This window comes from Rattus norvegicus, chromosome X (assembly GCF_021556685.1).
Source record: "Rattus norvegicus strain SHRSP/BbbUtx chromosome X, alternate assembly SHRSP_T2T, whole genome shotgun sequence".
Lineage (NCBI taxonomy): Eukaryota > Metazoa > Chordata > Mammalia > Rodentia > Muridae > Rattus > Rattus norvegicus.
The window spans coordinates 148,861,380-148,873,695 of record NC_141554.1 but is presented as its reverse complement, the minus strand read 5'-3'; the positions used below and the strand labels follow the sequence as shown (position 1 = coordinate 148,873,695).

Genomic DNA, 12,316 nt, shown 5'->3' with positions numbered 1-12,316 from the left:
TACTCTAGAGCTACTATAGAGTCATAAGAAAAAATCCTTATCTCGTTAGTCATACAAATATTAATTTCAGATCATTAAGGACCTAACATGAAATTTAAAACTATGATATATCTAAATACAAAAAGGCAATTAATATTTGAATATAATAAGATTATTTTCTTAAAGAACAGGATTAAGTAAATGAAACAGACAAACCACTCACTATACACATCACATATGTATATATACAGACACACACAAAGGACACATATATCTGGAGTAAGTAGTGTAATTGAACCATCAAACCATAGTAAACATGAAAACCATGAATGCACACTGTCAAGTAAAAATACGTGCATATTGCTTTTAAAGAAGAAAATATAAGAAAGTTACAGTCTCAACCACATGATATTCAAGAGAAAACCCAATAGACATGGTAAAAAGATAACTGCTAGACGCAAGAGTCAGTGTGAAAAAAATAATTGGAACTCAGAGGACATTTAGGACCCTGAAATTATTTTTTATAACACTGTAATGACACTTTATTGAAGTTACAGCTAAATTTCTAATTTTAGCTGTATTTCACTTACAGCCAAGTTTCATAAGCATCAGGTACTCTTCTTGTTGAAATCAGTTGCCATATATGCCACAAATTACAGTTACCATGGATTCTGTATCCTATCCATGACATTCATATATTCAAGTCCTAATTATATATCCAAAATATAACCTTATTTGGAAATTGGATCTTTGTAAACATTAGTTAAAAATCCAGCCATTATGGAAGGAGTTAAAGCAACTGTTCCTAAGAGAAAGGAATATCTGAAAATGAAAGGAAATAAAAACCATCTATAAATCAAAGAAAGGCCTAGAGCACATCTTTCCTTTACAACCCTCAGAAGGAATCAACCACAATCCTACATCTGATAGAGGGCTAATATCTAAAATATGCAAAGAACTCAAGAAGGTAAGAATTCAGAGAACCAAATAACCCTATTCAAACATGGACCCCCAGTGTAGGGGATTGTTGGGGGGGTGGTAATGGGAGGTAGATGGTGAGGGGAAAACCCATATAGAAGGAGAGGGGGAGGGGTTAAGGGGCTGATGGACAGGAAACCAGGAATAACATTTGAAATGTAAATAAGAAACACTCAATTTAATAAAAATGTGGGAAAAAAGAAAAAAAAAAGCATGTCACACACCTAAAAAAATGGGGTACAGAGCTAAACAGAAAATTCTCTGCTGAGGAATCTCAAATGGCTAAGAGGCACCTAAAATAAGTGTTCAACATCCTTAGTCATCAGGGAAATGCAAATCAAAAGGACCATAAGATTCTACCTCACACCAGTGAGAAAGGCTAAGATCAAAACCTCAGGTGACAGCAAATGCTGGCGAGGATGTGGAGAAAGAGGAACACTCCTCCATTGTTGGTGGGATTGCAGACTGGTACAACCATTCTGGAAATCAGTCTGGCAGTTTCTCAGAAAATTGGACATAGTATTACCTGAGGACCCAACTATACCACTCCTGGGCACAAACCCAAAAGAAGCTCAACATATAACAAGGACCCATGCTCCACTATGTTCATAGCGCCCCTATTTATAACATCCAGAAGCTGGAAAGAACCCAGATGCCCTTCAACAGAGGAATGGATACAGAAAATGTGGTACATCTACACAATGGAGTACTACCCAGGTATTAAAAACGACTTCCTGAAATTCTTAGGCAGATGGGTGGAACTTGAAATTTTCATCCTGAGTGAGGTAACCCAGACACCAATGAATATACATAGTATATACTTACTGATAAGTGAATATTAGTCCAAAAGCTCCCTATGCTCATGACACAACCCACAGACTAGATGGAACTTAAGAGGAAGGAAGACCAGGGTGGGATGCTTCAGTTCTGCATTGAAAGGAGAACATAATGATGGTGGGAGATGGAGGGATGGGGGACCTGGAAGGGAGAGAGCTTCGATAGAAGATGAGGACTGGGACAGCCACTGGAAGTTCCCAGATGCCAGGGAAATGAGAAGCTCCCAGGACCCAACAGGGAGGACTTTAGCCAAAATGCACAGAGAAAGGGAGATAGAAGCTGTAGAGACCGCCTCCAGTAGATAGACATGGCCACTGGTTGAGGAAAAGGGCCACCCACCCACCTCAAAGTTTTTAACCCAGAAGTGTTCTTGGTCCAAAGGAAGATCAGGGACAAAAAAAGGAACAGAGACTGAAGGAAGGGCCATCCAGAGACTGTCCCACCTAGGGATCCATCCTGTTTGCAGACACCAAACCAGACTCTATTGCTGTTGCCAAGAGGCACTTGCTGAGAGAAACCTGGTGTGTTCCTTGGGAGGTTTGGCCAGCAACTGACCAAATGCAGATGTGGATGCTTGGAGCCAACCATCAGACTGAGTGCATAGACCCTGGTGGAGGAGTTGGCAGAAGGAGTGGAGGAGCTGAGAGAGATAGCAACCCCAAAGGAAGAACAACATCAGCTGACTGAACCACTCAGTGTTCCCAGGGAGAAGACCACCAACCAAGGAGTGTACAGGGAGGGATCCATTGGTCCTGTTACTACATATACAGCAGAGGATAGTCTTGTCTGATATAATAGGAAGGGGAGCCCTGTGAAGATTTGATGCCCAGCATAGGGGAATGCTGGAGTGGTGGGACAGGAGAGGGTGGGTGGGGGAGCACCCTCATAGAAGTAAAGGGGAGGTGGGAGAGGGCATATGTGGGATGAGACGAGGTTGTGGAAGGGTAACTGGGATGTGGAATATCATTTGAGATGTAAACTAATGGAATGATTACTATAAATAAATAAACAAATAAATAAATCAGATGCATAGCTAAAACAATTGAGAGGCTTGATCTGAAATGAAAGGAGGTCATGTGAACTGAGCCAACAGTCTATGTTGTACAATGTACTGTATGTACTGTCAGGAATTAGGGTCACTCAGCGAGTACATACTACAGAATCACTAAACTAGTATGTGTGTGGAGGGGATCATTCTCACACACTTAATGTGAGTAGCACCTATTGCGGTAAGGATCTAGTAGGAGAAACTTTGTGTGTGTGTGTGTGTGTGTGTGTGTGTGTGTGTGTGTGTGTGTGTGTGTGTGTGTGTCTTTTTATTCTTTAATCATTTTTTCACAGTCCAGTATTTATCCCCTCCCAGTCTGTTCTCTGACTGTTCCTCATCCCATAAACCCCCAATCTCCAAGAGGATGACCCTTACTGCACAATGCCAACCCCACCAGACCTTCTCATTCCCTGAGGCCTCAAGTCTCTTGAGGGTTAGGTGCATCTTCTCTCACTGAGGCAAGACCAGGAAGTTCTCTGCTTTATGTGTGTCAGGGGCCACATTATCAGCTGCTGTATGCTTCCTGGTTGGTGGCTCAGTATTTGAGAGATCTTGGGGGTTCGGGTTAGTTGAGACTGCTGGCCTTCTTATGGGGTCACCCTCCTCCTCTGCTTCTTCCAGCTTAACCACAGGGGTCACCAGCTTCTGACCATGTGTTTGGTGTATCTGCATCTGATTCTTTCAGTTGTTTGTTGGGTCTTTCAGTGAGTAGCCATGCTAGGCTTCTGTTGTAAGCACACCATAGCCTCAGTAATAGCATCAGGCCTTAGGGCTTCCCCGTGAGCTGGATCCCAACTTGGGCCAGTCACAGGACCTCCTTTCCCTCAGGGTCTTCTCCATTTTTGTCCCTGCATTTCCTTCAGTCAGGAACAATTCTGGGTCAGAATTTTTGACGGTGGGATTGCAACCTCATCCCTATACTTGATGTTTTGTCTTTTCACTGGAGGTAGGCTCTACAAGTTTCTTCTCTCCACTGTAGGGCATTTCATCTAGGCTCCCCCACTTTGAGTCCTGAGAGTCTGTCACCTCCTAGGTCTCTGGTACATTCTAGAGGTTTGCCCCACATCCTACCTCCTGAGGTTGCCTCTTTCCATTCTCTCTGCTGGCCCTCAGGACTTCAGTCCTGTTTCACCCTGCACAATAACTGATCATGTTCCCCCTTTCTCCTCCCTGTCCCCTTTCCTACTCAGGTCCCTCCCACTCTCTGCCCCCCCTCTACCCCCCAACAAAAGACTGCTTTCTTCTCCCTCCCAAGTGGGATTGGGGCTTCTTTATTTGGGTCCTTCTGTTTGTTAACCTTCGTGAGTCCTGTGGATTGCGTCCTGGGTATTCTTTAGGTTTTTGACTAATATCTACTTATTATTGAGTACATATCATGTGTGTTCTTTTGTGTCTAGGTTACCTCACTCAGGATGATATTTTTAAATACCACCCGTCTGCCGAAGAATTCCATGAAGTTGTTGTTTTCAATAGCTTAATAGTATTCCATTGTGTAAATGTACTACATTTTCTGTATCCATTCCTCTGTTGAAGGAAATCTGGGTTCTTTCCAGCTTCTGACTATTATAAATAAGGCTGCTATGAATATAGTGGAGCATGGATCCTTGTTATATGTTAGAGCTTCTTTGGGGTGTATGCCCAGGAGTGGTATAGCTGGGTCCTCAGGTAGTATTATGTCCAATTTTCTGAGGAACTCCCAGATTGATTTTCAGAGTGTTGTACCAGCTTGAAATCCCACCAGTAATGAAGGAGTTTTGCTCTTTCTCCACATCTTCACCAACATGTGCTGTCACTCGAGTTTGATCTTAGCCATTCTGCCTGGTGTGAGGTGGACTCTCAACGTCATTTTGATTTGCATTTCCCTGATGACTAAGCACTTTGAACATTTCCTTAAGTGCTTCTCAGCCATTGGAGACTCCTCTGTTGTAAATTCTCTGTTTAGTTCTATACCTTATTTTTTGATTGGGTTTTTTTTTTCATGGTTAGCTTCTTGAGTCCCTTTGTGTGGTTTTAAATCTGCATTAGAACTGTTTTTCAGTTTGGCTTCCAGGTGTTTTTTCTTTCTGTCAGTGACCTATGCGCTGGAAATCTGTTGTGATTTTTATCTAACCGGTTCTGCCCTAATGAAGTGGAGGTTGCTCAATAGCTTAGGGGGAAACCCCTGTGACTCTGAAACTTCCTTCACTGACTGATCTGAGCCACTTTCTTAGTCTTAGGTCAGTGTCTCTCATTGGCAGACTTCGACTAGGAAAGAAGATGCTAGAAAACTGTTCAAGATTTTTCTCCTATGATTTTCAAAGAAAACTTTAAAATAGTTTGGTGGTTGTTGCAGACAGAAAAAATAATTGACCTAGAGATACCCAATCCCTAAAACTACTTAATGTGTAATTTTACATTTAATTAAATTTAACAAATTAAAGAGTACTATAATATAGGAAGAATGCCCTGGATAATTTGCACAGTTCCAGTATAGCTGGAACTATATACAAGTGCTTCTTCAAAATGAAAAATAAGGATGAGGAAGAGGAGGAAGATGAAGATGAGAAGGAGGAGAGAAGGAAGAGAGGGAGAGAGAGGAAGGGCAAGGAGGAAGAGGGAGAAGGAGAGGGGAGGAACAAGGAGGAGGAGGAGGTGGAAGAGGGGGAGGAGGAGGTAGAAGAAGAGGAGGAGGAGGTGGAGGAGGAAGAGGAGGAGGAGGAGGAGGAGGAAGAGGAGGAGGAAGAGAAGGGATAGAGAAGTGGTGTGCATAATGATCCTTTTTAGAGATAGAGGAATAGACCAAACGGCCAAGTGCAGTCAATCTCTACAACTGAATATAACCATGAAAGTTGTCTGATTTTTGTCCCTACAGAACCATAGATTAATAACCATATGCTGATTAAGTCAAATAAATTTGCAATAATCTATTATAACAGCAGTAGAAAAAGAAACAAGGAGATAAGTGGAAATCTGGACAAAAGGATTTTAAATGGAAAGCTAAACTAAAATTAATGAATGAGGTTATCATACATACTTTAAAAATACAAATTCTATGACACTGGTAGGGTACAAATAGAGTAATTAAAGACAAGGACAACAGTAACATCACTGGCATTCTTCATTACATTGAGTTTCACTTTCAGAACTTAGTTTAACTCAGATTAAATAAATAATATAAAATCTGTTTATTTATAAGTAAGTATGTATACTTGACAAAAACAAATAAAATTTTTGAAGTATGAGATTTGCTTTGGATTTTACAGTTAAGAGATGATCTCAAGTCTCAGACTTTAGATTTTAGACTTGTACTTTAAAACGGTGTTTAGACTGTGAAAGGTGATGGAGACTTTTGATGTTAGACTAAATGAATATTGCATTACGACATGACCACAGGTCTATGAGGGCCCAGGAGAGAAATGAAGTGGTTTGAATAAGAGTGGCCCCCAGAGGCTCATAGAATGTATGGTCCCCTGTTGGACAAACTGTATAAGACAGATTAGATGATGTGCCTTTGTTGGAGGAATGTGACTAGGGGGCAGGCTTTGAGGCTTCAAAAGCCTACACCATTTCCAGTTATTTCTCTCTGCCTTATTTCATGAATCAACTTTGTAAGTATCGGCTTATGCTCCAGAAGCATGGTTACCTGCTTGCTGACATACTTCCTGTCACTAGATCATGAACTCATCAGTCTCTGAAACTGTAAGCCCTCAATAAACCATTTCTTCTGTAGCTGCTTTGGTCATGTGATCTTATCATAGCAATAGAAATGTACCTAAGAAAAGCTTTATGGTAGACAGAGGAGACTGTTAAAGATTTGAACATTATTTATAGATGTAAATGTCTCAAAAACATAAAACTTATCTACAACTTTTTATTTGGTGTAATAATTTCTACATTAGTTGCCTTTCATTAAAAAAGAACAGATTATATCCTCAGGGTACACATTTATAGGTGTTCACACAGAAATTTATAGCACAGAAAGCCTGATGGTTTTCTCCTACTTTGGATATATTTACATATATATATAATATATATATATATTATATATATATATGTCATTCTGGTAGTGGTGACTCTCAGAAATGGTGAACACAAGCCTTAGACTTGGAAAACAATGGAGAAAACACTCTAAGGTTTAATTCATCTTCTGTGAGATATGCTTTCTTCATTTATTTAAGAGCTTTGATTTTGCTTGGTCTTGGAAATGAGAGAAAATCACAGCTTAGAGAAAGGAACAGCCAAAATAAAGTCCCAAACACCCAGTTTCTCTTTTATTAAAGGTGCAGTGTCTTTGTCTTTCTATACTTCCCCAAACAATGGCCAACAAACAGTTTGTTGCCCTCGTTTAACGCACAAAGCAAAACAAAATTTCAGTGTTGACAATATTTCTCTATTTGCTCATATAGCAAATTACATTAGATTTACACATTGTCAAAATTAAAAAAAAATGTTTTAAGTGTTTGGCACAAGAGCTTCTCTGCAAATATACTTAGTTACTTTTCTCAATGATATGACAACATACCTGACAGAAGAAGTTTAAGGGAGAAGAGGCTTATTTTGGCTCAAAAGTTCCCCTCATAGTGGGGAAGGTATGATAGCTAATGGGGCTCAGACCATGGAATCAGGAGCATAATGTATGGCTTACTTATATCTTGATGGATTTGAAAAAAAATGCACAGAAAGCTATAACTCTCAATGCCTATTCTTATTGATCCACCACAAATATGCCGTGACTCTAGTCTCACAGCATCCACAATATTCCCGAACCTACTGTTTTTAAATATGGGATCCTGCACTGGATTCTCAAGCCACATTAGTAATCACATATTAAGAATATGAAAACTGTGCTTTTTCATAACACCTGCTTCTCAAATATTCAGGGAAAGAAAGCTAAAACAGGCAGTTGATATCATGCTGGACTTCATTACCAAATCCCTAGGATTACTATGAAAATTGAAAAGGAAAATTAAGAGATCAAGGAGGTGAGTGTGGAAAGGTTTGGAGGGAAAAAAAGGGAGTGAGAAATGACATAATTATATTATAATCTAAAAAAGGAAAATATAATTTTTGAAATATTTACTGTTGTTGGCAAGATCAATCAACTCAGTTAACTAAGTATCCAAAACCTACCATTCTATCTATGGTGGTTTGTATATGTTTGGCCCAGGCAGTGGCACTATTAGGAGGTGTGGCCTTGTTGGAGAAGGTGTGTCACTGGGGACATGTGCTTTAATACAATAGTCCTAACTCCCTGGAAGCCGGTATTCTGCTAGCAGCCTTCAGATGAAGATGTAGAACTCTCAACTCCTCCTGCACCATTCCAGCCCAGATGCTGCCATGGTCCCACCTTGATCATAATGGACTAAACCTCTGAACATGCAAGCCAGCTGAAATTAAATGTTGTTCTTTATAATACTTGCCTTGTTCATGGTATCTGTTCACAGAAGTAAACCCTAACTAAAACAGAAGTTGGTACCAGGGACTGGGGTAATGCAGTGATAGATCTGATAATGATTTTGTTAGGAAGAATGTGGATTTGGGACTTTGGATTTGAAAAGCAGTGGAATGCTATATATGGGGTTTAATGGGCTATCCTACAAGGAATATGGAAGACTTCATTGCTGTGCGTTATTTGAACTGTGCAGACTTGACCCAAATGGGTTCAGTGGAGAAGAATTTCAGTATGTGGCCGAGAGACTGTTTTTGTAGTATTTTGGTGAAGAACATGGCTGCATTTTGCCCTTGTCGTAACAGTCTGCCTGAGGTGAAGAGACTCAGATTAATTGCACTGACAAAGGAAGTCTAGGAACACCCATCATAGATATAATTCTCTGGTTAAGTCTTAAAAGAGCATTTTTAAAACACATAGCAAGCTGAGAAAGGAAAAATACAAAATATATGGTTTGAGTATTAAAGAGCTCCAGGAAGTGAACTGGAGCTGAATCCTGTGTTTAAAAATATTAAACTGAATAAGGGAGTACTGACCTTGGGGCAAGCTACCACTTAGCAAAGTTTAGGTTCAAGAATGGCAAAACAAGCCTTTAATCACAGGAGGCAAAGCAAGCAGATCCTGAGCTCAAGGCCAGCCTTGAACAGAGCAGGTTCTAAGTGAAGAAAAGCTTAAGGCCAGGCATGGTGGCACATGCCCTTAATCCCAGCATTACAGGAGACAGAGTCATGCAGATTTCTGAATTCCAGGTCAGAACAAGTTCCAGGACACCCAAGCTTAGGCAGTGAAGGAGTTGGAAAACAAAGCTGGTGATAATATAATAAAACGGGGGGGGGGGGATGTTCTAGCCACATCATGCAGCAGAACTCATTACACAGCTTCAGCCATTTGAAAATAGAAGGGACTACTGGGACAACTGATGCTGGTTAGCTGGAGCTGATAAATTAGTGATGATCAGGAAAAGACCAGCATCACTGAGGTGAAATCTTCTGGGAAGTATTTTCTGAGAGCACAAAGAAGCTGTGTTCCAGAGATAGTCAAGGTTGTACCTCATGCTGCAGCTGTACCTGGTAATGAGTAAGAGTCACTCAGGTGGTGCTGGTTCTGAAGGCATGAATGTGTCATGAAGAACAGCTGAGGCTTGGTACTGTGAGAGGCCATGAAAGGCCATTGGTGAAGGTGCAGCCCCAGTTGCAATTGATGGCTCAGAACTGAAAGGACTTGAGGCTTGGACCATGAAGAAAGCTATTGGTGAAGCCTAGTGGAAGCAGATGACCCCAGTGTATTGGACATGCCAGTACCATGTGATGATCACCAAGAACAGCAGCAACAGTGGAGTGGATCAAACAGCACCTAGAATGCTACAGAGAGCAGGGATGAAGATGTGACCCCAGATTTTGGGAGTGCCTCAAAAAATCATGTGTATATTCCAGGCATTGGAACAAGAAACTATAACATTGAAGTTGCCTGGGAGACCCAAGACGTTTGTGATACCAGAGCCATGTGCTATATGTTGAGGAAAACTACTAATAGGTAGTGGAACCAGCCAAGGACAAAAAACTTTGTAGCAGTCAACAAAGATGAAAAAGGAGCTGGAGATCTGAAGACCACTTTGGCATCAGACATGGAGATGTTTGGAGTTTGCCCAGCTGGTTTCCTGTCTTGCTTTGGGGGATTAGAGTTGAGTGTTGGGATGAATCTTAAAAGAGACTTTGGACTTTGGACTTCAACATTGTTGAGACTGTTATAGACTGTTGAGTCTTTGGGAGTTAGACTAAATATACTTTTATTATTATGCTATATCTAAGTATGGCCTCCAGAGACTTATGTGTTTGATCAAGCCTATGGGACCTGGGAGTGGAATATGATGCTTCGTATATGCTTGGTCCAGGGAGTAGCACTATTAGGAGATGTGCTCTTGTTGGAGTAGGTGTGGCCTTGTTAGAATAGGTTTGTCACTGTGGGCATGGGCTTTAGTACCCTAGTCCTACCTCCCTGGAAGCCAGTATTCTGCTAGAACTATTCAAATGAAGATGTAGAACTCTCAGCTCCTCTTGCACCTTGACTGGCCAGATTCTGCCATGCTCCCACCTTGATGATAATGGACTAAACTTCTGAATGTGTAAGCCAGCCCCAATTAAATGTTGTTCTTTAGAAGATTTGCCTTTGTCGTGGTGTCTGTTCACAGCAGTAAAACCCTAATATGTCACTATCAAAGCCCGCTTTTTTATGGAAAGGCAGTAAACCTCTGTGTTGTCTCTTTGTGAGAACTATTATCTCCATTAGTACAGTGCAATGAAAACAGGATCTTTATAACTTTAGTAGAGTATTACTAAAAACGGCGACACAAGTGATTTGAATGAACGTTCTCAGTTACTCAAATGATTTGGAAACTCAGTGCCTCTTTTCTCCCATGGGTCCATAAACTTCCACACATAAGAGTGTTCTTAAATCAACTCAAATCTGAAGTCCGATGACTGTAGAGTTAACATATTTATAAAAGCAGAAGATAATAGCTACTAACAGAGAGTAAGTACCATATGTCCAGTATACATAATAAAAGTGGACAGAGGGTGATTTTTGCATTTTAGTTCTTTCTGTGCTTGCTATTTTTCTCACCAGAAGAATGTAGGTTTGCCTCAAGCACTTGGTGTCCGGACTTTAAAGTTATAACACTGCCTTCAGTCTATTCATGATCTATAAGGGGGACACATAAGAATGAAATTGGGAGAAATATTATGCAAAGTTCTTACTGTACTTATAAACATTTTCCTACTAAAGTTACATCTCTGTATTTGAAATACAACTATCTTGCACTACCTGAAAGCATGACTTACCAGAACTTTTGGGATATATCAAAAACTGATATGACAAAAAGTTATAGCTCTAGTCTCTTACATTAAATAGAGAGAAGATTTCAATTAAATAATGATACTGTTTACTATCATAAAAATATAAATAAGTTAAATACAAAACCAGTAGAAGAAAAGAAATAATGAAGACCAGGGCATGATTCAATAAAGTGAAAAATAAAAGAATCGCACAAAGAATTAAAGATGGAGCAGAGACTGAGGGAATGGCCAACCAATGACTGGTCCAACACAAGAGACTCATTCCATGGGCAAGCACCAATCACCAGCACTATTAATACGCTGTTATGCTTGCAGACAGGAGAATAGTATGGCTGTCCTCTGACATGGCCCACCTAGTAGATGACTCAGACAGATACAGAGACCCACAGCAAAAATTGGATGGAGCTCAGGGAATCTTAAGGAAGAGTTGGGGGAAGGACTGAGGAATTCTGAAGGAATAGGAAATCCATAGGAAGTCGAACAGAGTCAAATAAATTGGAACCTTGAGGGCTCTCAGAGACTGAAGCACCAGCCAAAAGGCATATATGGGCTGGACTTACTCCCCCCGACTCAACACACACACACACACACGTAGCAAATGTGCAGCTTTGTCTTCATGTGGGCCCCAAACAATCCAGTTCCCCTACTGGACTGCCTTGTCTAGCCTTAGTGGCAGAGGATGCACCTAGCCTTGCAGTGACATGATGTGTCATGGTGGAAGCATATGACCAAGGAGCTAAGCTCTACCCTGTCAGAAGAGAAGGGTCTTCGAAGATGGAGAGGTAAAGGGACTGAGGGAGGAGGAACTGGAGGAGGTTCGGGAAGAGGAGGGGCAGCAATAGAGATGTAAAGTGAATAAATACATAAATAAATGGAAAAAGAATTAATTAAACAAAGCACTGCTTCTTTTCAACCATGGAAAATCATTTAGCCAAGCAAAATAAAACAAATAGACGATCCAAATTAACAAATTAAAGATGAAAATATATAAATGGAATCAATGAGATGATTAGGAAATACTTTGAAACCTCCATTCCAAAATGGTGAGTGATGAACAGTTTAGAAGGAATACCTAAGTATTTCTGATAAACATATGAACTACCAAATTTAATCAATAAACGATTTTATAGTGAGCTGCAATATTGAAACAAATTGTCTCCCAATAGAGAAAATCCCGGGATAGGACCAACCAAC

The 12,316-nt window shown here is 40.5% G+C and overlaps 1 protein-coding gene across 22 annotated transcripts in view; it reads right to left on the bottom strand.

The window, feature by feature from the left end:
- Ldoc1 (LDOC1, regulator of NFKB signaling) overlaps positions 1-12,316 on the bottom strand; it is a 272,724-nt gene that overhangs the window by 8,479 nt on the left and 251,929 nt on the right. For 6 of the 22 annotated variants that reach the window (XM_087600480.1, XM_087600485.1, XM_087600483.1 and 3 more), the window contains one exon: positions 10,890-10,967. The exons of the other annotated variants lie outside the window; for them this stretch is intronic. The gene's annotated coding sequence lies outside the window, so the exon portion shown is untranslated. The remainder of the gene's footprint in view (positions 1-10,889; positions 10,968-12,316) is intronic. 22 annotated transcript variants of the gene reach the window in all.